Genomic DNA, 25,091 nt, shown 5'->3' with positions numbered 1-25,091 from the left:
ACCTGGAGGGGGGTACGTACATGTGCCATGGACTCAACAGTATATTTTGTCATTTACAAATGATTTCCCAAAATTGAGAGAGAAACCAGTGGAGTGGTACAGGCAAGTTGAGAGGTTTGTAAAAGTTTCAAAGGTTTTATTAAAGGATCTGGATGGTCTGTTTAACATAGTGGTACCTGCGGATTTGTGGACAGAGTGTTAGATTACTATAGATTGGCCTAGTGAGGAATATCCAAGAGATTCAAAAACAGGAGCCCCGTCAGAAGATTTAATGAAAAAATATCATCAAGTAATCACCTTACTGAAGAGTAAAATTCCACCAAAAGAAACTGATTGGGTAAAAATAGACAGAACAACCCAAGAAAAGAATGAGTCTGTACATGCCTACTACGAACGTCTTTTACAGGTGTTCAAACAGTATAGTGGGTTTGAAAGCTTAGAAAACAAAGACATCACTCATTTTGTGTATCGATTTGTGTCCGGGCTGAGATTGGATATATCTCAACTGCTCATGCTGTGTTGGCAATCAAAGCCCATTGACGAAATTGTAAAATATGCTAAATATTGTGGGGACGAAATTGATAAACGAATAGCCTTAGAAGAAAAGTAATGTGGGCTCAAGTAAAATTGGCTGAACAGCAAGAGCTCCAATCAAGTAAACAATCAGAAAATCAAGGAAGAACACAAGGTCAAGGTGACAATAATGGGGGAAAACCTCGGGGAAGGTTGAATCAGGAAGAGGCAAAGAAAATGTTTTCCTGTCACGGGAAGTTGGGGCATTGGAAGAACGAGTGTAAAGCTATACAAGTTAATTATGCCCTGAATCAAAATTTAAATCTACAGACGCAGATGAGGTGTTAATGAGTCATCAGCAACAGGGTATAGATCTACAGAGTCAATTGCCACCTGCCCCTAAATCAAATTTTGTGAGTCAAGCCAAGTACAGTGTGAACGCCGGATTTCCAGAAGGAAGAGGTAAGAACATTTTTGTAACATCACAGTTTCTTTTGCAGGACCCACTAATCGATTATGATCAGGAATGACGGTGGAGGGGAGGAAGGGGAGTGCGTACTTGGTGCATCCCGACCGGTAGATCAGTCAGGTCCGTACGTAGAAGGTAAAATAGAAGAAAATGAAATCAATTTCTTGTTGGATACTGGTGCTACCAGGTCTACTGTGAGAACAGCAGACATTCCTAACCTGCCCCTCTCGGGTGAGAACATCCAAGTTGTAGGTGTTTCAAACAAACAGATTAGAACTCCAATCACAGAACCAATGGAGGTGCGAATTGGAAATGTTAAAGAAATGCATAAGTTTGTGGTCTGTGACTCAAGCCCTGTAAATGTGCTTGGAAGAGACCTGTTGTGCAAAATGAATTGCACTATATTTTGCACACCGGATGGTGTTGCAATACAAACACCCGATGAAGACGGAGTCTACAAATTCATGTCAGCTAAACAGGGAACAGAAGTAAATGAATTGTATTCGATGAGGACACAAGCTGAATTACCTGCTGAAGTCAAGCTGACTGTAAATGCAGAAATATGGGATTTTACTGGAAAAGAAATAGGATTAATGGCAAATGTAGATCGCGTAAAGGTGACAGGGAAAAAAAGTGCTGTTTATCCGAATACCCGACAATACAAAATGAGTCCAGAAGTAAAAGCAGGTGTTGCAGCAGAGATTGAGCGATTGGTTGAACAAGGCATCTTGAAAGAAATAATGAGTAGCCCTTGTAACTCGCCTATAATTGGTATTAAGAAACCTAACGGGAAGTATAGAGTGGTTCAAGATCTTAGGAAAATTAATAAGATTGTTGTATCATGCTGTCCAGTAGTGCCTAACCCAGCTGTGATTCTTTATCAGATACCATGGAAAGCAGGATGGTTCACAGTAATCGATTTATGTCATGCGTTCTTTTCTATTCCATTGCATCCAGATAGCAAGTTTTTATTTTCTTTCAAATTTGAAGAGCATGTTTATGTGTGGAATTGGGTGCCTCAAGGGTACACAAAAAGTCCTTCAATTTGTAATCAGATTCTCAAAAGAAGCCTTGAATCTCTTGTGTTGCCCAGAGAGTCAGTCTTGGTGCAGTATATTGACGACCAATTGGTGGCGCCAAACACTCGAGATGACTGTGTCACTGATACAATTGCATGGATACATCAGTTGGCAAAGGGTGGACATAAAGTGTCCCCTGAGAAACTTCTGTTTTGTAAAAATTCAGTCAAATACTTGAGATATCAAATAGAAAGAGGGGTTAGAAGAGTGACTTCTGAAAGAATCAGAATAATAAGACAAATGCAGTTGCCACAAACCCAAAAAGAAATAAGAATGTTCCTTGAAGTTGTAGGGTATTGTAGGCAGTGGATTGTAGGGTTTGCTTTACTAGCTAAACCCCTGATACAGATGACCAGAAAGAGAGCGAAAGATCCTATAGAATGGGATGATGAAAGTATGGGATCTTTTAGAAAATTGTGCAAGTGTTTGTGTGAAGCTCCTGCTTTAGGAATGCCAGACTATTCAAAAGAATTTGCGTTATTCTGCTATGAGCGGGGTAATTGTGCACTTTCAGTTCTGACACAGAGACATGGATTGATGAGAAGGCTAGTGGCATATTTTTCTGCTACCTTGGATCCTGTAGCCTGTGCATTACCAGGTTGCCTGAAAGCTGTTGCTGCAACTTGTGTAAGCATAAAACAAGGTGAGTCAATTGTGATGTGACACCCGGTCAAGGTGTACGTACCTCATGCAGTGGTGATTTTACTGACCAGAACCCGAACGCAGTACCTCACTCTCAGTAGGCTGACAAAATATGAAAGAATAATACTGGGGGCTGAAAACGTAACTATAGTGAGGTGTACTGTTCTCAATCCAGCCACTCTACTACCTGATCCTTATGAAGAAGAAGTGAAAGATGAGGTTGAACATGAATGTCTTGACGTGACTGAACTTAGCACCAAACCACGTCCTGACATACAAGAAGAACCCTTGAAAAACGCTGAGCATGAGCTATTTGTAGATGGCTCATGCATGCGACATGAGGAGGGAGGATTAAGTGCTGGTTACGCTGTATGTACATTAACTGGAATAGTCGAAGCATCCTATTTACCAGAAGTCAGATCTGCACAAGTGGCTGAGTTAATCGTTTTAATCAAAGCATGCAAAATTGGGAAAAATTGGAGAGTAACCATATTCACTGACACTCAATATGGTTATGGGGTTGTGCACGATTTTGGCCAACTGTGGATGCAGAGGGATTTCCTGACTTCCTCAGGGAGCCCCATTAAAAATTGAATTTTCGTGAAAGAATTACTTGAGGCAATTCAATTACCAAAAAAGGTGGCCATGGTTAAGTGTGCTACTCACCAATCAGAAGATGACTATGTGACAGCTGGTAACCGATATGCTGACCAGGTGGCCCAACACTGTGCAAGACATAAGATTGCACTAAACAAGAAAATCGAAACTTGTGGAATCAGATGCCAACTTATGCTACTTGCAGGAGTGGGAACCTGGGAGGAGATAAAAGATATGCAGGATGCAGTAGACATAAGAGAAAAGAAAGAGTGGGTAAAAATAGGATGTCAGAGAAGGGCAGAAGATGCTGTGTGGGTGTGTTATGATGGCAGACCATTCATGCCAGACAGCATGCTTGCACTGATGGCTAGAATGTACCATGGAGAGACACATGTGGGTAGAGATGCAATGATTCGACTTTTCAGACAAGATTGGTTTAACGCGAAGTTCAGGAATGTAGCAGAGAGCCTTTGCCAAAGATGTTTAATATGTCAACAAATAAACCCTGGCAGGAAAACTGTGGTCTGCATGGGGAAGATTGGAAAGGCAGAGGGTCCTTTTGTAAGACTTCAGTTAGATTTCATTCAACTGCCTGATTGTCGAGGGTTAAATATGTACTTGTCATAGTTTGTTTATTTTCAAAGTGGGTGGAAGCATACCCGACCCGAATGAATGACAGCTTGACAGTGGCCAAACTTTTATTAAGAGAACTCGTCCCTAGATTTGGTTTTCCAGTAACGATTGAATCAGGATTGCCTAATTGGATCCATGCAAGTCATTCCAAAAGGGAACCAGCTCCTGAAGAAGAAGAGTTTCAGTTGAAATGAGAAATTGATGTTGCTGAAGGTTGTGCAGCTGAAGAACTTCCTATAGAACATCCTGAAGTAGCTGCCCAAGAACAACCGAGCACTTATCAGGACGACTGGATCCCAGTGGTGAAGTATTTAAAAGAACAAGGAGTCAGACACAGTTAGACAGACAGGAAATGAGTGAGGACCAGACAGGTGTAGAAGAACTCGCTCAGGGAATTAGGGAAATGACTGTTAGGGAGCCTGAGCAGGAACAGTTAAGGAAAGAACAATAAACTCCAACAGAAGAAAACCAAAGCTCCATTCCTCAGTCTGAAGAGGGACAGCTAGGTTTTAGAGAAAACGTTCAGGCAGAAGAAGGTAAAGAGGTAAAAAGACCTGAACAGGACCAGATAGGCATAGAAACGCAAGTTCAGAATACAGAAGAAAAACCAGACATCACTAATCCTGAACAGGGTCAGATTGAGGTAGATGAACCCATCCAGGCAGAACAGGCCAACACAATAAGCCCTGGACAAGGTCAGATAGAGAGGAAATATGAAGACGAAGCTGATCAAGTTGTGCCAAAATCTAAAGAAAATGAGTCTTGAAGAACGTGGCAGTGCAGTGAAGCTCAAGAAAAGTCAAAAAGGTGATAATTGGCCAAGAATTATCAAGAGACTGAGATATCGTCTTAAGACAATCAGTGAAGAACGTGATCATGTAAATGAAGTAACTAGTCAATCTAGACCTTCTAAAGTAACACCAAAGCGAAGGAGTAAAAGGTTGAAGACATTGAATAACAAGTTCAAGGGTTCTGAGTGGACATATGTTATTCTTGAAGACTTTGAAAACCTCGACTGAAATGAAGAAAGTGATGACGAGTGGAATGTTGAAAAAATAGAGGAAGAAGTGAGACCTACTTGAAAGAGAGAAGACGCTTAAGAGACAAATCTTCTTGTCCAAAAATGTTCGATAATAAATTTGCTGGAAAACCAAACCAAAGCTGTATAAAAAAGTGCTGTAGGATCTGTATATGTAGTTTAATATTAGTCCTCATAATATGAGTAATATTAGCAATAGCTATTCCTTATTTGATGGTTACAAACAAACAGAAAAGAACTAACACACATACAGAAGTTGCAAACATTAAAGGCAATAGAGTAGACTTAGAAACACCAGATGAATTATATTTACGCCGCACTGTAGATAAGCATGAGACTAATTTAAATGTATTTGCAAACCTCCTAGTACATTTATGTAGAAACTATGGAAGTTAGTGATTGTTATGTTTGCATGAAATTGACAAATTCAGTAGCTGAAGGGGTAACTTATCATTTACCCTTGACATATGGTATTTCATGTAGTGTATTAGCTAGTTTATTCTATAGAACTGGAAAACTGCAGTATTATTATTCAAATGTAGTTGTAATATTTTCAGAAGTTCCCATGCGAAAGAGCATGAACCCTGTTCTTAGTACTAGACACTCACAATTCATGGGTGAATATTTCCTAACAATGAAGACAATAGATATAGCTGATGCACATAAACGCAACTTAACCTATAAATTGCATGAAGAAGAAAAGATATTTTTGAATTTAGTAAAACACAGGAGACAGGATTGCCAAAGAAGGGCCTCCGAACCAAAACCTCAGATACCCAAGTGGGCTGAAAGGGAAGACCTTTTAGTAACTGGCAAGACTCATGCTACTATGTCTTTGTATTTTGAAAAGAAAGGGAAAATCTGTCTCCATAGACTTAAAACAGAATATAACAATGTATTTATTGGTTCCAGTGAATGTGAACATAACTTCTTAGTAATCGGGGGTTGGGGACTAAAAGGAGGAACTGAGCCAGTATTTCCTGGAATTTATTTTATTTGTGGAAACAAAGCCTATTTTAGGTTGCCTGATCACTGGTATGGGAGTTGCTATTTCGGAATAGTATTCCCTAAAGTCTATCATGTTAAAAGAATCACTGGAAGCAATAACGACAGTAATGGACTAACCCAATATAAAAGAGCTCGTTTTTCCAAAATAGTAGGCGATAAATTTGGCGCAATGATACCTTCAGTGGGGGTTCTGCTGAATTCTCGAAAAATCTCACAATTGTCAACAGTAGTTGATCGGTTATCTACTGACACTGCTGGAGGATTTTTATTGATCAATACAGAATTAGTTGCAGTTAAATCTATGGTTTTGCAAAATCAACTTGCCCTTGATATCTTATTAGCAAAAGAGGGCGGAATCTGTAAAATGTTGAAAGCGCAACATTGTTGCACGCATATACCTGACAAAAGTGTAGAGATTGGAAGGTATATTAAAAATATAACACATTTGGAAGAGGAACTGAAACCACTGGAGGCTGACAGTGTGTGGAAGAAAATAACCAATAGCTTTTCCACTATTGGTAGTTGGTTTTCTAACATAGATAAGAGTATCTTAGGTCAAATATTATTGCCAATAATGGGCATAACTTTATTAGTTTTGATGATAATGTGTTGTCGCAAATGCAGTGGGAAAAGAAAGAGGTACGAAGTGAATGAGAAGGGTAGGAAAAGAAAATTAGAAGAAATACGACTTGAATTGAAGGGAAATATCTACAGAAGAATAAAAGGATCCCAATTTAGGAAGGATGAAGGATGAAGGAAGGAATAAAAGATTTGAAGATATTGAAATGGTAGAATGCTAAAGTTGGCATCTGATTTAATAGAAGTTAGTGATGGCATAAAATGCCATCAGAGAGGGAATGATGAAGCAAGGTTTCATATAAAAAGAAACTTGCTCATATGCAATCCTCTTGAATAACCTGTAACATTGTAACCAACCTGTCTGTGAGTATTAACGGTGCACCACATTTTACATTTGTATCTAGGGGAAGCTTTTCTATGTATTCTACTAACCAGTAACCCGAATGTCCTAAAATGGCCGCCAAAAACGTAGGAATTCTTCTGTGCATGCACCTACTACATCTTCGTAGTATGAAGTCTTCTGTCGCTTGGGGGAAAACTTTGCAGCTGCGCAATAGCTTTTAATATAGCTGCCTGAAATGATCGCACTAAAGCACATGCTGTGCTGAAACTAACTTATGGAAGTTTTACTAAGCTATTAATGCAAAATATTTATTAAGTAAATGGGGTTAGAGTAGAAGTAGGTGGTATACAGTGAATTCATTTAATGTTGTATTCTAACATGTTCTTCTCTGACTTTATTAATAGCTCGTCTTTGGGCCTTGGAGGTTGACCGCGTCTCTGTTTCCTTGTGGCAAGTACGCATGTGCAACGTCTGCTTGTCCTGAGATCAATGAGGTTATTGACTGACTGCCCAACCCTAAGCCCAGCAAGGACATGGGAAGAACAACTCTTGACCCTACGAGAGGAAGAAGAAGCAACATTGTATTACAGACTTATTGATCCACATATGAAAATCCTTGTGGGAATAAAGCTTTGTGGGTATTAAAATTAAGGGGCGGGGAGCTAGACAATAGAACTAAAGAAAAGGATTGCACTTGGTATGGTGTGATGTCCTCACCCCACTGCTTGGCCCAATCAAATTGCGGGTGAACATAGAATTGAAACATTTGGGGGTGAATCATACATTTGAATTGGTATGACAGAGGTAAGGTTTTAGATAGTTAGACACACTTGATGCTGAGATGCCGATGCTATGCTGAGATGCTGCCCGATTTTGCTGCAATCTGACTGAAGAATCCAACACTGATGGAGAATCCTGGTATTTATATATGTATTCTGATTTGAGTCATAAAACTATTAATTCAGATAAACTTTTAAAACTCCTTCAGAGTCTGTGGTCCTTCGAATAAAAGATAAATGTATTATCGTATTTTCCTCCCTATTCTAATCTACTACTAGATCTTTGGAATGTGCATTTACTCAGGAGACAGGAATGGCAATAATACTGGTGTGAAGGATTCCTAGGCTAAAACAAAATTGATGACCAGTGGATATGTGCTAGCTCATTGAATGTATCAATGTATATGGGCCTAAATGAGTGTTGTGTGTTTGAATGTGTTGAGCTGGTAAACTCCACTGCATCAGCTCTTGTCTCCCTCATGTTGCAAGCTTTCTTGTGTGCTTCTCCTCCCAACTAAACTACCCCAAACTCAATGCTGTTTTCTGAAGTGTGTGCTTCTCCCTGGCCGCTTTGTTTTCGCTCATGCACTGGTTTTCCTCTCCCGATTCACTCTCTGCTGCTTACTTCTCACCTGCTCCTCTGTAGCAATCTTGAAAAAAAAATGTGTTTGTTTTTGGGCTAGGGCTGGGCAGCAAATTGTGCTGAAGCCCCGCTTAGGAAAATCACTTTTGTGTTATTCCAGTTTATTATTTCCCTTTGCGGTATCTTGGATAGGTAAAAGAAAATGGCCCCCGTATCAGGGAGTAGGCAAGTGATTACAAGCAGGCAAGTAATGACGCTTGCATGTGCACCTGTACATCATACATCTGTGCGTCTAAAAATGACACACATTTGTTGTGGCCATGCTGCACAACAACTGCTGTATAGCATCTTCAAGAAGCACTGGCAAAGCCAATGGCTCCCAATATCGAGACCCAATGCTTATTTCTCTAGTAAGTAGTCTGATGCAATACTCCCTTGCAGCCTGCATGAACAGATGCTTTCAGGCCCAAATTCCAATAAAAAGGCCAATTAATGGGGTTCAAATACTTTGAGCGTTCGAGCTCCTCGCTGGATGCTTTTGGGAAGTTTGTAGAGGATTGGGGAGTGTATGAGATGCCCCTGAAAGCAATTAGTTAAAAGTAAGATTCTGAATTTGCTGGGAAACTAATTTGGCTTCCAGAACCAAGTAGGCTGCTGAACATTCCAAGCAGAGCATCCACATAGAGACAAATGAACCCCATCTGACAATCCACAGCCTAAGTATCTGCCTGATGAACTTTGCGAGCACAGCATCCGCAGAGACAAATGAACCCCATCTGACAATCCACAGCCTAAGTATCTGCCTGATGATCACATAGAGACAAATGACCTCTAGCTGACAATCCACAGCCTAAAAATCTGCCTGATGATCATACCGAGAAAAGAATCCACATAGAGACAAATGACCCCCATCTGACAATCCACAGCCTAACAATCTGCCTGATGATCATACAGAGCACAGCATCCACATAGAGACAAAGGACCCCCAGCTGACAATCCACAGCCTAACAATCTGCCTGATGATCATACAGAGAAAAGCATCCACATAGAGACAAATGACCCCCATCTGACAATCCACAGCCTAACAATCTGCCTGATGATCATACCGAGCACAGCATCCACATAGAGACAAAGGACCCCCAGCCGACAATCCACAGCCTTAGAATCTGCCGATTCCTTGCAGACTGGGCATTGCCAGAGTGAAAGCAAAGTCCGGCATCACACATTCTGTGGGAGTGTACGTGTTGTTTAAGAGACTTGTGGTTCGACATGACTGTCACTTATAAAAGATGCATACGTGCACCACAGGTTTTGCTTTTTACATTATGCCTCTGGTTGATGTAAAGTGTGGCTTCAATATGAATTTTGGGTTACATTCTGCCTTGCTGGTAGAGTGGATAGTGAAGCAGAGCATCATATGTTTGAGTATGAGGAGCTGGTAGAGAACAGTATGGTAATTTAGAAAAAAAATAGCTTGTGTCCCCCAGAAGACTTCTGAGCTGTGGGCAGTCACTTGTTGTCAATTATCTATTGCCATAGCCTTGCAGAAAGAAAAGTACAAGTGTGTCCAGGCGATGTAAACCATTTGCAGTGTGCTAAGGGTCTGAAATATGTAGTCATTAATCTCAGTGTTATTGAAAATGCCTATATATTGGTTTCATGTTTTTGTGTGTCAAGAGTAAACCAAATACAAAAGTAGCCTCCAGCTTGTGGGTTGAATATGTGCTAGTTATTCAACATGTGGTTTTAATTATGTCTTTCTAGTAGTATGGAGAGTAAAGTACAGTGTTGTATTTCTGGTTACAGAGAGCTAACCGAACAATGTATGATTTAGCAGCTTTGGACATTATGAAAAAATAAGCTGGATGAGAGTACTTACCTAAGCAGGAGGAGACCTAACGACACCCTCGGCAGACAAAGAACTGCAAAGGAAGAAGAGAGGGAAATGTAGAAATAGCAGAAAGACTGACAAACAGGGAAAGAAGGAAAAATTAGAAGACAGAAAGAGCAATACAGAGGAAAGACATGGGGAGGGAACACCAACAAAGGACTATAAAAGGTTCTCTCCTGCTGGCAATCTTTGACCCCAAGACCTGGGAAGTGGAGGACCACCAGTGAGGAGTCGACTCACGGCTGCACAGGGAACACGATGAGGAGCTACAGCACATATGACAGCCAGGAGGAATCGAAAACGAGGAGCTGCTGTTGGGGGAAGGAGGACCACAGAGCCAAGAGGCAGACCTCAAAATGCAGACCAACAACAGTGATGGGAGCCTGCACAACACCTGGAAACGCTGTGGCCCCGCCATAGTTCTGATGAGGACCGTGGCTGACCAGGTGCGTGACAGGGGTAGGAACTGGTAGGGAAGAGTACAGGTAGAGGCTGATGCGGAGCCCAAGGAGGACAACTGGGGGCAAAACCATGAAAATCTTGCATAGAATCCTGCTTACAGGGCGAGCCCTAAAATCACCTGGGTTTATTTTCTTTTAGAAGTAAGGCTTGATGGCCTAACTAATGGACTTATTCTTGTGATGGGAGGTGAACAGAAGAGAGTGTGAAGGAATGAGAAACAAAGCAGAAGAAATTATAAAACAGACAGGAGAAAGAGAGAAAAAAAATGTACTATAGAAAGAAGAACATGGCTGGAAAAGATATATTTGGGAAGAACAGGAATAGATGAGAAGAATCGGCTATCCAATTATTTTGAGATTTTTTAATTTTACCTGTGTTAAAATGACACTTACCTTTTCCTTTAATCGGAGTACACTGGAGGTGGAGCCCCAGCCGCTCTCTGAAACTAAGAAGGCGTCTGCAGGGCTAAATTCTAAGGAAAGTAGAAGATATTATTCTGTGAGATCTTGATAGACTTTCTAAAGAATTAAAGTCTATATGATAAATGAAGAGCAAAAAAACATTTCATGACTCGGAGAGCCTTGCAGTTGGCCCGTTTTACTGAACTAAAACAAACAAAAGAAACAAGAGACCAAGGAAGTATCATAGGGTCTGACTGCATCATGCCAAAGCCCTTTGAGACTAGATTTCATCGGCATGATGAGGTCACTCCTGGAGCTTCTCTCTCTTTCCAATCAAGGAAGTGAAAAGATCAGCACTATCAGAAAGAATCCCATACAGGCGCAATGGTCATTCCATAATTGGTGACTGCAATTGATGCTCTGAGGGAAGGTACATATTACATGTAAGAACATATGGGAAAAAAATCCAGAGCTCAAAATCAGAAGGGTGGAGGCCCAATGCCCTAATGCAGACGCTGCCACTGCCGCAGACAATTATGTCCTGCAAAAATGTTATGAGCAGTGCACCCACGCTGTAGATAATGAAAGATTGTACCCGCCCAGAAGTGGTATCATATCATGTGTGGGCACTTCCTATGCTCACATCCAAGAGAGGCCAAGCCAAACTGGTAGGTATCCACTTGCAGGGATGAGCGCATCTTTTCTCTCTCACTTAGCCGCTACACTGGTGCACAGATAAAGCAGCATACTTGCTCTGGGGTTTGAGCAGACTCTGTATGCAGGTAAAACACCAAAACAATTGCCACACAAACTCACACAGTTTGTACCCATCCAACACTGGCACCCAAGGAAAAGTGTCGTATTTCTAGTTGCAATGACATACAAGATAAAAATAGGACTCTGGTGCTCATGTCCACCAAAACACTACCCATATATACTTAATGAAGTTCAATCCATAGCACAACACAGGGAAACTGTGCTACATTCTTTGAAAACACGCTTTGGCACATTGTCAGGGTGATCAAAATGCTATACGTGTTACTACACTACAAGCCTGGGACAGATCAGACCCTGCCCTGTCTGCACCCCATGCTCCACACAGCACTAGGGTCCCTCTGTGAAGGGAGTTTCTGTGAACAGTCCGGGTCAGCGTGGCTGCCAGATTTGTATTTTCCTTATGTGTGACATTCCTATATTTTCTGGGTGTGTATGAGTGCATTTCAATACTTTTGTGTGACGAGTCTCGTTCCAACTACACAATGATCCCTTACCAATACAACACTGAACACATTAACATCTTCTTTTATCCATGTTAGTGTTGCACCTTGTACTGCAGAACTAGCGCTTTTACACCAGATTTCACTGCGTGTTGCCTTTTTCCTACTCTATTTTACCAAGCTTGTACCGCATTTAATATTATGTGTCTGCTCTTTCCATATAAAACAGAATGGTTCCGAAATGTAAAAGAAAATTCTACATGACACTCCAAGACCACAGAATGATGACGTAGTCCTTTGCCATGAAAAAGTGTGGCAGGATTTTATATGGAAAAGATGTCTTCAATAACCACAGTTCAACTACTAATGCTTGAAGATGTGCGATACCTGGGGCTATGCAGCAATTAAATCAATCAGTCAAGTCATGTAGTGCGCAGATTGTCACCCGAGAGGGTAATCAGGCGCTTGTTGCAAGTTTCAGTCGAAGAGCCGGGTCTTGCACCCATTCTTGAAATCAGTCAGCAAGGGTGCTGTGCGTAGGTGGAGGGTGTTCCAGACTTTGGCCTTGATGTGGGAGAAGGAGCGTTCTACCGTGCAGCATCAGAGTATGCAAGGGATGTGTGCGAGGGCAAGTTGTCCATAGTGAAGGCTCCAGGGGTGGGAGGAGTGTCGGTGGAGGTGCAGGCAGTGGTTCATTTAGCCGGGTCCTTGGTCGTGGAGGGCTTTGTAGGCGTGGGTCAGGATCTTGAAATGGCATCTCTTCTGGACAGGTAGCAAGTGGAGGTCTTTCAGGTCCTGGGTGATGTGGGTTCTCTTGGGCAGGTTGAGGATCAGTCTAACGGCTGTGTTCTGGACCGTCTGGAGTCTTTGCATAGAGTGCATTGCCATAAAGGCCTTGAAAAATGTACGCGTCCACTCGCAATTGCGAGTAAAGTTTTATCAGAGCAAGCTATCACCTACTAGTCCCATCTGGCGAGTGAATTTAGGATGGAACGGAACAGGTGTTCTGTTCATTTAGAAAGTGAATGAGCAATAAAGATGCCATTAAATCTTGTTTTTATCTTGACACATTTGCTGTCTGTTCAAGGAAGGAGGTCAAATGCCAGTTTCTCTTTTTACTAACTACTGCTTGGAAAATTGAGTTTATTTTCTCTCTCTTACTAAAGTTCAGCTGTCTGAAGATGTCAGTTATATTTCTCCATCACATAACATTTAAATAAATAGCCTGTTAATTGATATTACAAAATGTATCAAAATATATCAGGCATTATGAAAGCACCTTGTTTTGTAATTAAGAAGTGTGATGCAAACAAAGAGTTAAATAGGAGCAAAACAAACCAGAAAACGTTCCTTGGTGATATTGACAACATTATTGTTTACACACTATACACTTTTACCAGTAAAGCTGCATGTCAGTGGGAAATGTTGTGGCCATTTAAATGTAAAATCTGCTGATTCCAAATGACAGTGTGCTACCACTTCATCCTTTAATTATGTATTTATTTAAAGTGATCGTTTTTAAACATGATTTCAGAAACATTCCTGTCCCCACCCTGATGACAATGCTGTTAATAAACTAAGAGGCAAGTCAGCGGTCATGTGTATCCGGTGGCTAGATTTGTATTATATATGGAAAAAAGGTTTAGTCTATTAAATCAAACTAAAGAGTTCTTTGTACAGCAGACAAGCTGAACTCGCACGTTCGAAGGTGCTCTCATATGTGAGAATGAAGAAAAATGTGGCTCAATAATTAAAATAGTTGCCCACGTTCACCTCATTTGAAACCAGTTTATCTGTCGAATAAATTATTTAAGTCACTAGACCTGCTGGTCTAGTAAACTTTTTATAATTTTTCGAGGCCTGCCATAGTCCAGTCGACTGGTGATGAGGGCTAGCGTTCCAGTCTTCTTGGTACAGATCGGGAGCCACTTGCAGATTTTGCAGGACACGTGGAACTTGCGGAAGCAGGATGAAGAAACGGCATTGAACTGGTGATTAATAGAGTTCACTGTCAAGGATGATACCGAGGGTGCAGGTGTGGTGTTTTGGCGTGGAGGTGGATCCGAGTTTCGAAGGCCACCAGGAGTTGTTCTGGAAGGCGGTGTGTTTGCCGAAGATCAGGACCTCAGTGTTCTAAGTGTTAAGCTTCAGGCAGTTGTCTTTCATCCAAGAAGCCTTTTATTCCACCAAAATGTTTAGATTTAGGAAGAAACGAAATTGAGCAAAACGAACTAATATGAACAGAAACCTACATTCAAACACAACAGACTCTTTCCTTTCTCAAAGCCAGGCAGCACCACTCTTTCAACCTTTTCCATTTTAATGAGATCAAGCACAACAAATACACTTTCCTGATTGTAAATAGAGACAGTCTTGTGCCAAAGGTAACTTTAAGGTCATGAAATACCATTTAAGGCACCTCATTAACAAGCTGTTGCTCGCCCAGTGTCCTTCTAATCCCTGCACACTGCCTCCTTTTATATAGGAGTTGCAGATCTTCAGGGGTCAGCTGCTGACCAATGCACGGGTCTGTATTTGTACCTGGTTCCATGGAGCCATCTGATTTATGGAAATGTACCCGATGTCACCAATTGCCTCCTGATCCCTCACTCTTGCAGGGGGTCGGCAACTTCCCGGATGGACCGCACATTAGGGATTGAAATAACTGTGGGCTGTAGACAGTGAAGTAGGGGTGGCGGGGCCAGGACGCAAGAAGAGATAAATGAAATTACAATGCAGTGCTATATGTTATCAGTGCACTGGCAACCAGGGCACAAATTCAGCACTGAGCATGGCCTTAGCTGCGCAGCACTAGTCTAATGCACCGTCTGGATCTAGGTACAAGGGCACAGGAGTGAGGGGGGGGGCCAGTATGTCTAATGGCAGCTCAGTGTTTAGGCACCTACATCAGTAATTTCAGGGAGCAGAAAAACAACAAAATGTAACAGGATCCACGGGAGGCTGGACCCAGCGCTTGCTGTTTGTATATTTAAAAGCTCCTCTGAGCTATCAGAAAGAATCCCATACACGCGCAATGGTCATTCCATAATTGGTGACTGCAATTGATGCTCTGAGGGAAGGTACATATTACATGTAAGAACATATGGGAAAAAAATCCAGAGCTCAAAATCAGAAGGGTGGAGGCCCAATGCCCTAATGCAGACGCTGCCACTGCCGCAGACAATTATGTCCTGCAAAAATGTTATGAGCACCCATGCTGTAGATAATGAAAGATTGTACCCGCCCCAAGAGTGGTATCATCTCATGTGTGGGCACTTCCTACGCTCACATCGAAGAGAGACCAAGCCAAAACTGGTAGGTATCCACTTGCAGGGATGAGCGCATCTTTTTTCTCACTTTTCCCCTACACTGGTGCACAGATAAAGCTGCACACTTGCTCTGGGGTTTGAGCAGACTCTGTATGCAGGTAAAACTCCATAACAGTTGCCACACAAACTCACACAGTTTGTACCCATCCAACACTGGCACCCAAGGAAAAGTGTCTTATTTCTCACCCATTTTCGCATCAGATCCATGCACTGTTGCAATGACAAACAAGATAAAAATAGGACTCTGGTGCTCATGTCCACTAAAACACTACCCATATATACTTAATGAAGTTCAATCCATAGCACAACACAGGGAAACTGTGCTACATTCTTTGAAAACCTGCTTTTGCACATTGTCAGGGTGATCAAAATGCTATACGTGTTACTACACTACAAGCCTGGGACAGATCAGACCCTGCCCTGTCTGCACCTCATGCTCCACACAGCACTAGGGTCCCTCTGTGAAGGGAGTTTCTGTGAACAGTCCGGGTCAGCGTGGCTGCCAGATTTGTATTTTCCTTATGTGGGACATTCCTATATTTTCTGGGTGTGTATGAGTGCATTTCAATACTTTTGTGTGACGAGTCTCGTTCCAACTACACAATGATCCCTTACCAATACAACACTGAACACATTAACATCTTCTTTTATCCATGTTAGTGTTGCACCTTGTACTGCAGAACTAGCGCTTTTACACCTGATTTCACTGCGTGTTGCCTTTTTCCTACTCTATTTTACCAAGCTTGTACCGCATTTAATATTATGTGTTTGCTCTTTCCATATAAAACAGAATGGTCCCGAAATGTAAAAAAGAAGTCCTAGATAACACAGAATGATGACGTATTCCTTTGCAATGATAAAGTGTTGCAGAATTTTATTTGGAAAAGACGTCTTCACATCAACCTTCAATAACCACAGTCCAACTAGTAATGCTTGAAGATATGCAATACCTGGGGCTATGCAGCAATTAAATCAATCAATCAAGTCATACATGTAGCGTGCAGATTGTCACCCGAGAGGGCATCCAGGCGCTTGATGAAAGTTTCAGTTGAAGAGCCGGGTCTTGCGCCCCTTCCTGAAGTCCGTCAGCAAGGGTGCTGTGCGGAGATGGAGGCAGGAATGTGGGCGCGTCCTCCGGTGCAGCATCAGAGTATTCAAGGGATCTGTGCAAGGGCGAGGTGTGCGGAGTGAAGGCTCCGGGGGGTGGGAGGAGTGTCTGTGGAGGTGCAGGCAGTGGTTCATTTAGCCGGGTCCTTGGTCGTGGAGGGCTTTGTAGGCGTGGGTCAGGATCTTGAAATGGCATCTCTTCTGGACCGATATCCAGTGGAGGTCTTTCAGGTCCTAGGTGATGTGGGTTCTCTTGGGCAGGTTGAGGATCAGTCCGATGGCCGTGTTCTGGATCATCTGGAGTCTTTGCATGAGTTAGTTGGTGGTGCCTGCATAGAGCGCATTGCCATACAGGCCTCAAAAAATGTACGTGCCCACTCGCAATTGCGAGTAAAGTTTTATCAGACTAAGCTATTTTTTCACCTACTAGTCCCATCTGGCGAGTGAATTTAGGCTGGAAAGGAACAGGTGTTCTGTTCATTCAGAAAGTGAATGAGCAATAAAGATGCATTTCAATCTTGTTTTTACCTTGACACATTTGCGGTCTGTTCAAGGAAAGTGGTCAAATGTCAGTTTGTCTTTTTACTAACTGCTGCTTGGAAAATCGAGTTTATTTTCTCTCACTTACTAGAGTTAGAGGTTTTTGTCTAGTGAGCTGTCTGAAGTTGTCAGTTATTTTTCTCTAACACCTAACATTTACATAAATAGGCTGTTAATTAATATTACAAATATTTCAAAATGTATCAAAATATATCAGGCATTATGAAAGCACCTTTTTTGTAATTAAGAAGTGTGATGCAAAAAAGAGTTAAATAGGAACAAAACAAACCCGAAAACGTTCCTTGGTGATATTGACAACATTATTGTTTAGACACTATATACTTTTACCAGTAAAGCTGCATGTCAGTGGGAAAGTTTGTGGCAATTTAACCGCTTCGGTGCTCATGACGAGCCCAGCTCGTCATGAGGCACAGTGGAGCTGTGCTCATGATGAGCTGGGCTCGTCATAACCGTCGTGGCCCGCCCGAACGCGGTTGATTCCCCGCCTGTGCGGGAGAATCAATCAGGGGGCGGGGTCGTGACGAGCTCAGCTCGTCATGAGTACAGCTCCACTGTGCCTCATGACAAGCTGGGCTCGTCACGAGCACAGCGCCACCGCCGCCGCCCCCCCCCGCCTCGTGGGAATTACCTCCGCGTGGAAGGGGTTAAATGTAAAATCTGCTGATTACAAATGACAGTGTGCTACCACTTCATGCTTTAATTATGTATTTATTTAAAGTGATCGTTTTTAAACATGATTTCAGAAACATTCCTGTCCCCGTCCTGATGACAATGCTGTTAATAAACTAAGAGGCAAGTCAGCAGTCATGTGTATCCTGTGGCTAGATTTGTATTATATATGGAAAAAAGGTTTAGTCTATTAAATCAAACAAAAGAGTTCTTTGTACAGCAGACAAGCTGTACTCGCACATTTGAAGGTGCTCTCATATGTGAGAATGAAGAAAAATGCGGCTGAATTATTTAAAATAGTTGCCCAAGTTCACATAATTTGAAAACAGTTTATGGGTCAACAGCATTACAAATAGGTTGAATACATTATTTAAACATGTCTGCCACAGACTCCCCTTATGCTGTAAAGACTAACAAGGCAATATGGACTGGGTCGTTCTTTAAACATGAACCTGCATTTGAACTGATGATTTAAGTGTGAGAAAAAAGGTAAAGCTAGATCAATTTTAGTTTGGAAAAAAAGGAAGCTGCCCATCTAAATCTAAAGTGTTTGATTCTCTCTAGTGTGCTCCTCAGCAGCTTTTTCCTGCATGAGGCTTGTGATGCCTAAACTTCCACGCACATACCTTGGACTCCTTGGCATCTTCATATTTGGGACTCAGTGACTTTCTGCAGAGTCAGCATTTTATGCTCTTGTCCTGTTCGCAGAACGGCCCGAGTCTCTCTTTATTACTTGCACAAAATGTCGTCCTGGGACAGGTAAAGCTGAAGGTCATGAGCTGGATATTTTTTAATTTGCGACATTTCCCTATTATGAGGACAAGGAACGTTTTGATTTCTTTCCACTCAGCACGTTGTGATGATGCAGGAGCAGCAGAAGACGTGTCCACCGAGACAGTTCACCTTCTCAGTGGGCCCCTCCACAACTGCCCACTTTGCCAGTGCTTTAAAACATCCCTTGCTGCTTCTGAGCGCTGCGGGAGTGACAACACAGAGTTCAGATATGGGAGCCACTGACACCTTCACAGTGCTTCTTACCACAAAGTGATGAAGCAATCTGGATTGGAAGTTAAAAACACCAAACAGCAAAGCAAGGACAGAGACAGCAGACGCAGGCAGGACAGCGCAGCTTCAAAGGGGCTTTAAAGTCAGCTGAGCTTTCCTCGCGCATAACAAACGCTCCTCTGATAGTATGGGGAGGGCAGCAAGGAAATAACATAACTGCCGCCCGCCACCCCACTCTTTGCACTGGGTGCCGCCGAGGGCTAAGTGGAGAAGGCGCCTTGACAAAAAACAACATGCAGGGTGCCACCCCCGATCCTACATGCGAGTGCACTGCTCGGTCTTGTATTTCTTTTTATTTACCAGGCCCTGGCTTTGAGGCCACGTGGCACAGTGGAGGCGAGGCTGGAGTGAGAGCCGGGATGGCTGAAGTGCCCGGCACAGTCGAAGCACAAAAGTAAAATCGAATGTTGTTGCTGCCAGTGCCTGATTGAGATAACAGCAGCCACAGTATGCAGCAGACACATGTAGCGCGTACGCTCGCTGCACAGCTCCTTGTTGTTAAGCACATCACACACGTGGTCGGTGCGCTAGTCTAAAAATGCGCAATCAACGCATTTCAGTGCAGTGAAACAGACACTAGTCTAACCTCCAGCTCTGCCAAGTACCACACTGTAGTATTCTCATGTTGTGTTATTATATACTATGTTATCTTGTTCCTAGCTGCTCAGCCAGTGTGAATATTCTGTGTGGAATTTTGGTGTGTGGGCCATGAGTGGAATGTTTGAGTGACTGGTGTGAGTGATAACAGTTGGTGGATGGGGCTGAGCAGCTAGTAGGCTGCTCCTGGGGGGGCTGTTTATGAGGACTTATAGACTGCTGTACAGGATCTAAGCTACTTGTTATCTACCTGAATAAACCTACTTGGATTACATCATACAGTGTGGACTATATTTACTACATTCTAACCTCCAGCTCTGCCAAGTACCACACAAGGCGGGTTAAACTAACCCCTATTGGATAAATCCCGGCATCACCAAAGGGTACCTAATTAGTCACGAATATCAGCTGTGTGGTCTCTTAATCACAAATAACATTCGTAGTAACCAGTGGTCCCCGCATCCTGGTTTGGTGCGCCAGCCACAGGGTTTTCCCACTGCGCACACTGCTGAATGTGCATCGCCTGCCCGATGTGCACCGTGTGATCTATCCTGCTGGGCCTGTGTAGCGAAAGAGAGCAGTAGCACTGCCAGTGTCTGCAGTGAGCCCGGAGCACACACAGCACTGGTCAGCCTCTGTATCGAGAGAGCACCCACCTGCCCCTGTGACCCGAAGCTGTGGTCCGGCCAGTTAGTGCAGGCTGCCTTCCCACAGCTGAGCTAAGCTGGTGATGATCCACTCCAGCCTTTCATTTATTCTAGCAAAGCCCTCAGCTCTGATAAACCTTGCTTAATCACCTCAAGAGTGTTTCAACTGTTTTAATGTCCTCTCAAGACCATTACTAAGGACAAACGGAAGTCATTTCTATAGTCTTATTACATGACAATAATTGCTTTGTTCCTCTCACAATAAAGTGTCAATCATAATATCATACATAGGATGTTGACATGTTACACATATGCACACTAAGAACATTGAAATGTCAGACATAAGCAGACAGAAAACTTAGCAGCTATGAACCCGTGATGCGTGGTACTTGGCAGGGCCCGGAGGGTCAGGGTGTTAGATACCACAGCAAGTGAAGCAGGTCTGAGGCCCAGCAGCCCTTCAGAATACAGCAGCCCCTTCCCCTGACCCCGAGGAGGACTGATGGCCCCACTCTCTGCTCCCCAGGCACCTCCTCAGTGAGTTCAAGCTGACTGTCGAGGTGAGGAACAAGGAGGGGGAGAGGAATGGGGGACAGGGAGAGGGGAGGCGGCACAGGAGAGGAGAGGAGGCGGCACAGGAGAGGTGGGGAGGTGAGACGCTGGAGAGGTGCGGAGGGAAGACGCTGCACAGGAGAGGAGGGAAGGGGAGAGGATGCACAGGAGAGGTGGGGAGGGGAGAGAGAGGCTGCACAGGTGAGGTGGGAAGGGGAGAGAGAGGCTGCACAGGTGAGAGGGGAGAGACTGCACAGGTGAAGTGGGAAGGGGAGAGGCTGCACAGGTGAAGTGGGAAGGGGAGAGGCTGCACAGGTGAGGTGGGAAGGGGAGAGGTGAGAAAGGGAGAGGTGAGGTGGGGAGAGGTGAAGGGGACGCAGGCGGGGAGAGGCCATAGCTTGAAGTGGGGGAGTGCAGAGTTAAGGTTGTCCAGAAGCAGGGAGGGGAGAAGTGGACAGGAAGACTCCTACCTGCGCAGACACCTGCTCGGAGCCCTCTCTCCCTTTTCCCTCGGCCTGGGACGGTGAAGATGACAATCTGAGGCCGGGGGTGATGTCTGGGGTCAGAGGGTGAAGGTCACCGCACAGACAGAGGATCCTTTCACCCCTACAGCTGCTGGAGCCGGAGGGAAGAAGAGGCCGGAAGTGACTGCATTCACTGCTGGTGCTGTCTCTGCCCTCGCTGGCCCGGAAAATGAAAGCACCGGCCTACTAGTCTGAGACAAACTCTGAAAGAGGGAACTAACTAAATTGAAAGAGACGGCGGGCTAAGAAGTGACACGTAAACTAACTGTAATGAACAAAAGCGAGAATAACCCAACACACAAACACCAAATTGAAAGGAGAGAAGAGGAGAGGCTGCACGGTAGAGGTAGGAGGGGCGAGGCTGCAAGGTAGGGAGGGGAGAGGTGGGAGGTGGGAGGGGAGAGGGGAGGTGGGAAGGGGAGAGGCTGCACAGAAGAGGAGGGACGGGGAGAGGCTGCACAGGAGAGGTGGGAGGGGCGAGGCTGCACAGGAGTGGTGGGAAGGGGAGAGGAGGAGAGGGGAGGTGGGAAGGGGAGAAGCTGCGCAGGAGAGGTGGGAAGGGTAGAGGCTGAACAGGAGAGGCTGCACAAGAGAGGTGGTAAGGGAAGAGGTTGCACAGGAGAGGTGGTAGGAGGAGAGGCTGCACAGGAGAGGTGGGACGGGGAGAGGCTGCACAGGAGAGGTGGGACGGGGAGAGGCTGCACAGGAGAGGTGGGAGGTGGAGGCTGCACAGGAGAGGTGGGAGGTGGAGGCTGCACAGGAGAGGTGGGAGGTGGAGGCTGCACAGGAGAGGTGGGAAGGGTAGAGGCTGCACAGGAGAGGTTGGACGGGGAGAGGCTGCACAGGAGAGGTGGGAGGGGGAGGCTGCACAGGAGAGGTGGGAGGGGGAGGCTGCACAGGAGAGGTGGGAAGGGTAGAGGCTGCACAGGAGAGAAGGGGAGAGGATGCACAGGAGAGGTGGGAGGGGGATAGGTTGCACAGGAGAGGTGGGAGGGGGAGAGGTTGCACAGGAGAGGTGGTAGGAGGAGAGGCTGAACAGGAGAGGTGGGAAGGGGAGAGGCTGCACAGGAGAGGTGGAAGGGTGAGAGACTGTACAGGAGATGTGGGACGGAGAGAGGCTGCACAGGAGTGGTGGGAAGGGGAGAGGCTGCGCAGTAGAGGTGGGGCGGAGAGAGGATGTACAGGAGAGGTGGTACGGGGATAGGTTGCACAGGAGAGGTGGGAGGGGGAGAGGTAGCACAGGAGAGATGGTAGGAGGAGAGGCTGCACAGGAGAGATGGGAAGGGGAGAGGCTGCACAGGAGAGGTGGAAGGGTGAGAGACTGTACAGGAGATGTGGGACGGAGAGAGGCTGCACAGGAGTGGTGGGAAGGGGAGAGGCTGCGCAGGAGAGGTGGGGCGGAGAGAGGATGTACAGGAGAGGTGGGAATGGGAGAGGCTGCGCAGGAGAGGTGGGAAGGGGAGAGGCTGTGCAGGAGAGGTGGGACGGAGAGAGGCTGCACAGGAGTGGTTGGAAGGGGAGAGGCTGCGCAGGAGAGGTGGGACGGAGAGAGGCTGTACAGGAGAGGTGGGAAGGGGAGAGGCTGCGCAGGAGAGGTGGGATGGAGAGAGGCTGCGCAGGAGAGGTGGGAAGGGGAGAGGTTGCGCAGGAGTGGTGGGAAGGGGAAAGGCTGTGCAGGAGTGGTGGGAAGGGGAAAGGCTGTGCAGGAGAGGTGGGACAGAGAGAGGCTGCGCAGGAGAGGTGAGAAGGGGAGAGGCTGCGCAGGAGAGGTGGGAAGGGGAGAGGCTGCGCAGGTGAGGAGGGAAGGGGAAAGGCTGCGCAGGAGAGGTGGGAAGGGTAGAGGCTGTACAGGAGAGGCTGCACAGGAGAGGTGGGAGGGGGAGGCTGCACAGGAGAGGTGGGAATGGTAGAGGGTGCACAGGAGAGAAGGGGAGAGGAGAGGATGCACAGGAGAGGTGGGAGAGGGAGAGGATGCGCAGGAGTGGTGGGAAGGGGAAAGGCTGCGCAGGAGTGGTGGGAAGGGGAAAGGCTGCGCAGGAGTGGTGGGAAGGGGAAAGGCTGCGCAGGAGAGGTGGGACGGAGAGAGGCTGCGCAGGAGAGGTGGGAAGGGGAGAGGCTGCGCAGGTGAGGTGGGAAGGGGAGAGGTTGCGCAGGAGAGGTGGGGAGGGGAGAGGCTGCACAGGAGAGGAGGGAAGGGGAGAGGATGCACAGGAGAGGTGGGGAGGGGAGAGAGAGGCTGCACAGGTGAGGTGGGAAGGGGAGAGAGAGGCTGCACAGGTGAGAGGGGAGAGACTGCACAGGTGAAGTGGGAAGGGGAGAGGCTGCACAGGTGAGGTGGGAAGGGGAGAGGTGAGAAAGGGAGAGGTGAGGTGGGGAGAGGTGAAGGGGACGCAGGCGGAGAGAGGCCATAGCTTGAAGTGGGGGAGTGCAGAGTTAAGGTTGTCCAGAAGCAGGGAGGGGAGAAGTGGACAGGAAGACTCCTACCTGCGCAGACACCTGCTCGGAGCCCTCTCTCCCTTTTCCCTCGGCCTGGGACGGTGAAGATGACAATCTGAGGCCGGGGGTGATGTCTGGGGTCAGAGGGTGAAGGTCACCGCACAGACAGAGGATCCTTTCACCCCTACAGCTGCTGGAGCCGGAGGGAAGAAGAGGCCGGAAGTGACTGCATTCACTGCTGGTGCTGTCTCTGCCCTCGCTGGCCCGGAAAAGGAAAGCACCGGCCTACTAGTCTGAGACAAACTCTGAAAGAGAGAACTAACTAAATTGAAAGAGACGGCGGGCTAAGAAGTGACACATAAACTAACTGTAATGAACAAAAGCGAGAATAACCCAACACACAAACACCAAATTGAAAGGAGAGAAGAGGAGAGGCTGCACGGTAGAGGTAGGAGGGGCGAGGCTGCAAGGTAGAGAGGGAGGGGAGAGGTGGGAGGGGAGAGGTGGGAGGTGGGAGGGGAGAGGAAAAGAGGGGAGGTGGGAAGGGGAGAGGCTGCACAGAAGAGGAGGGACGGGGAGAGGCTGCACAGGAGAGGTGGGAGGGGCGAGGCTGCACAGGAGTGGTGGGAAGGGGAGAGGAGGAGAGGTGGGAAGGGGAGAGGCTGCGCAGGAGAGGTGGGAAGGGCAGAGGCTGAACAGGAGAGGCTGCACAAGAGAGGTGGTAAGGGAAGAGGTTGCACAGGAGAGGTGGTAGGAGGAGAGGCTGCACAGGAGAGGTGGGACGGGGAGAGGCTGCACAGGAGAGGTGGGACGGGGAGAGGCTGCACAGGAGAGGTGGGAGGTGGAGGCTGCACAGGAGAGGTGGGAGGTGGAGGCTGCACAGGAGAGGTGGGAAGGGTAGAGGCTGCACAGGAGAGGTGGGAAGGGTAGAGGCTGCACAGGAGAGGTTGGACGGGGAAAGGCTGCACAGGAGAGGTGGGAGGGGGAGGCTGCACAGGAGAGGTGGGAAGGGTAAAGGCTGCACAGGAGAGAAGGGGAGAGGATGCACAGGAGAGGTGGGAGGGGGATAGGTTGCACAGGAGAGGTGGGAGGGGGAGAGGTTGCACAGGAGAGGTGGTAGGAGGAGAGGCTGAACAGGAGAGGTGGGAAGGGGAGAGGCTGCACAGGAGAGGTGGAAGGGTGAGAGACTGTACAGGAGATGTGGGACGGAGAGAGGCTGCACAGGAGTGGTGGGAAGGGGAGAGGCTGCGCAGTAGAGGTGGGGCGGAGAGAGGATGTACAGGAGAGGTGGTACGGGGATAGGTTGCACAGGAGAGGTGGGAGGGGGAGAGGTAGCACAGGAGAGGTGGTAGGAGGAGAGGCTGCACAG

The 25,091-nt window shown here is 46.0% G+C and overlaps 1 long non-coding RNA gene and 1 pseudogene across 2 annotated transcripts in view; one reads left to right on the top strand and one right to left on the bottom strand.

The window, feature by feature from the left end:
• LOC146799912 (uncharacterized) overlaps positions 1-21,632 on the bottom strand; it is an 87,493-nt pseudogene extending 65,861 nt beyond the window's left edge. The window contains exons 1-3 of the transcript XR_014967595.1: positions 21,233-21,632; positions 11,010-11,089; positions 10,144-10,186 (exon numbers count right to left, since the gene is read on the bottom strand). The product of XR_014967595.1 is annotated as an uncharacterized LOC146799912 (transcript). The remainder of the gene's footprint in view (positions 1-10,143; positions 10,187-11,009; positions 11,090-21,232) is intronic.
• A 2,320-nt stretch (positions 21,633-23,952) lies between these two features.
• The window catches only part of LOC146799911 (uncharacterized), a 62,732-nt gene continuing 61,593 nt past the window's right edge, over positions 23,953-25,091 (top strand). The window contains exon 1 of the long non-coding RNA XR_014967599.1: positions 23,953-24,170. This is a non-coding gene — a long non-coding RNA (uncharacterized LOC146799911). The remainder of the gene's footprint in view (positions 24,171-25,091) is intronic.

Source organism: Triturus cristatus, chromosome 8 (assembly GCF_964204655.1).
Source record: "Triturus cristatus chromosome 8, aTriCri1.1, whole genome shotgun sequence".
In the NCBI taxonomy this organism is placed as follows: Eukaryota; Metazoa; Chordata; class Amphibia; order Caudata; family Salamandridae; genus Triturus; species Triturus cristatus.
This window is presented reverse-complemented; position numbering and strand designations above follow the sequence as displayed.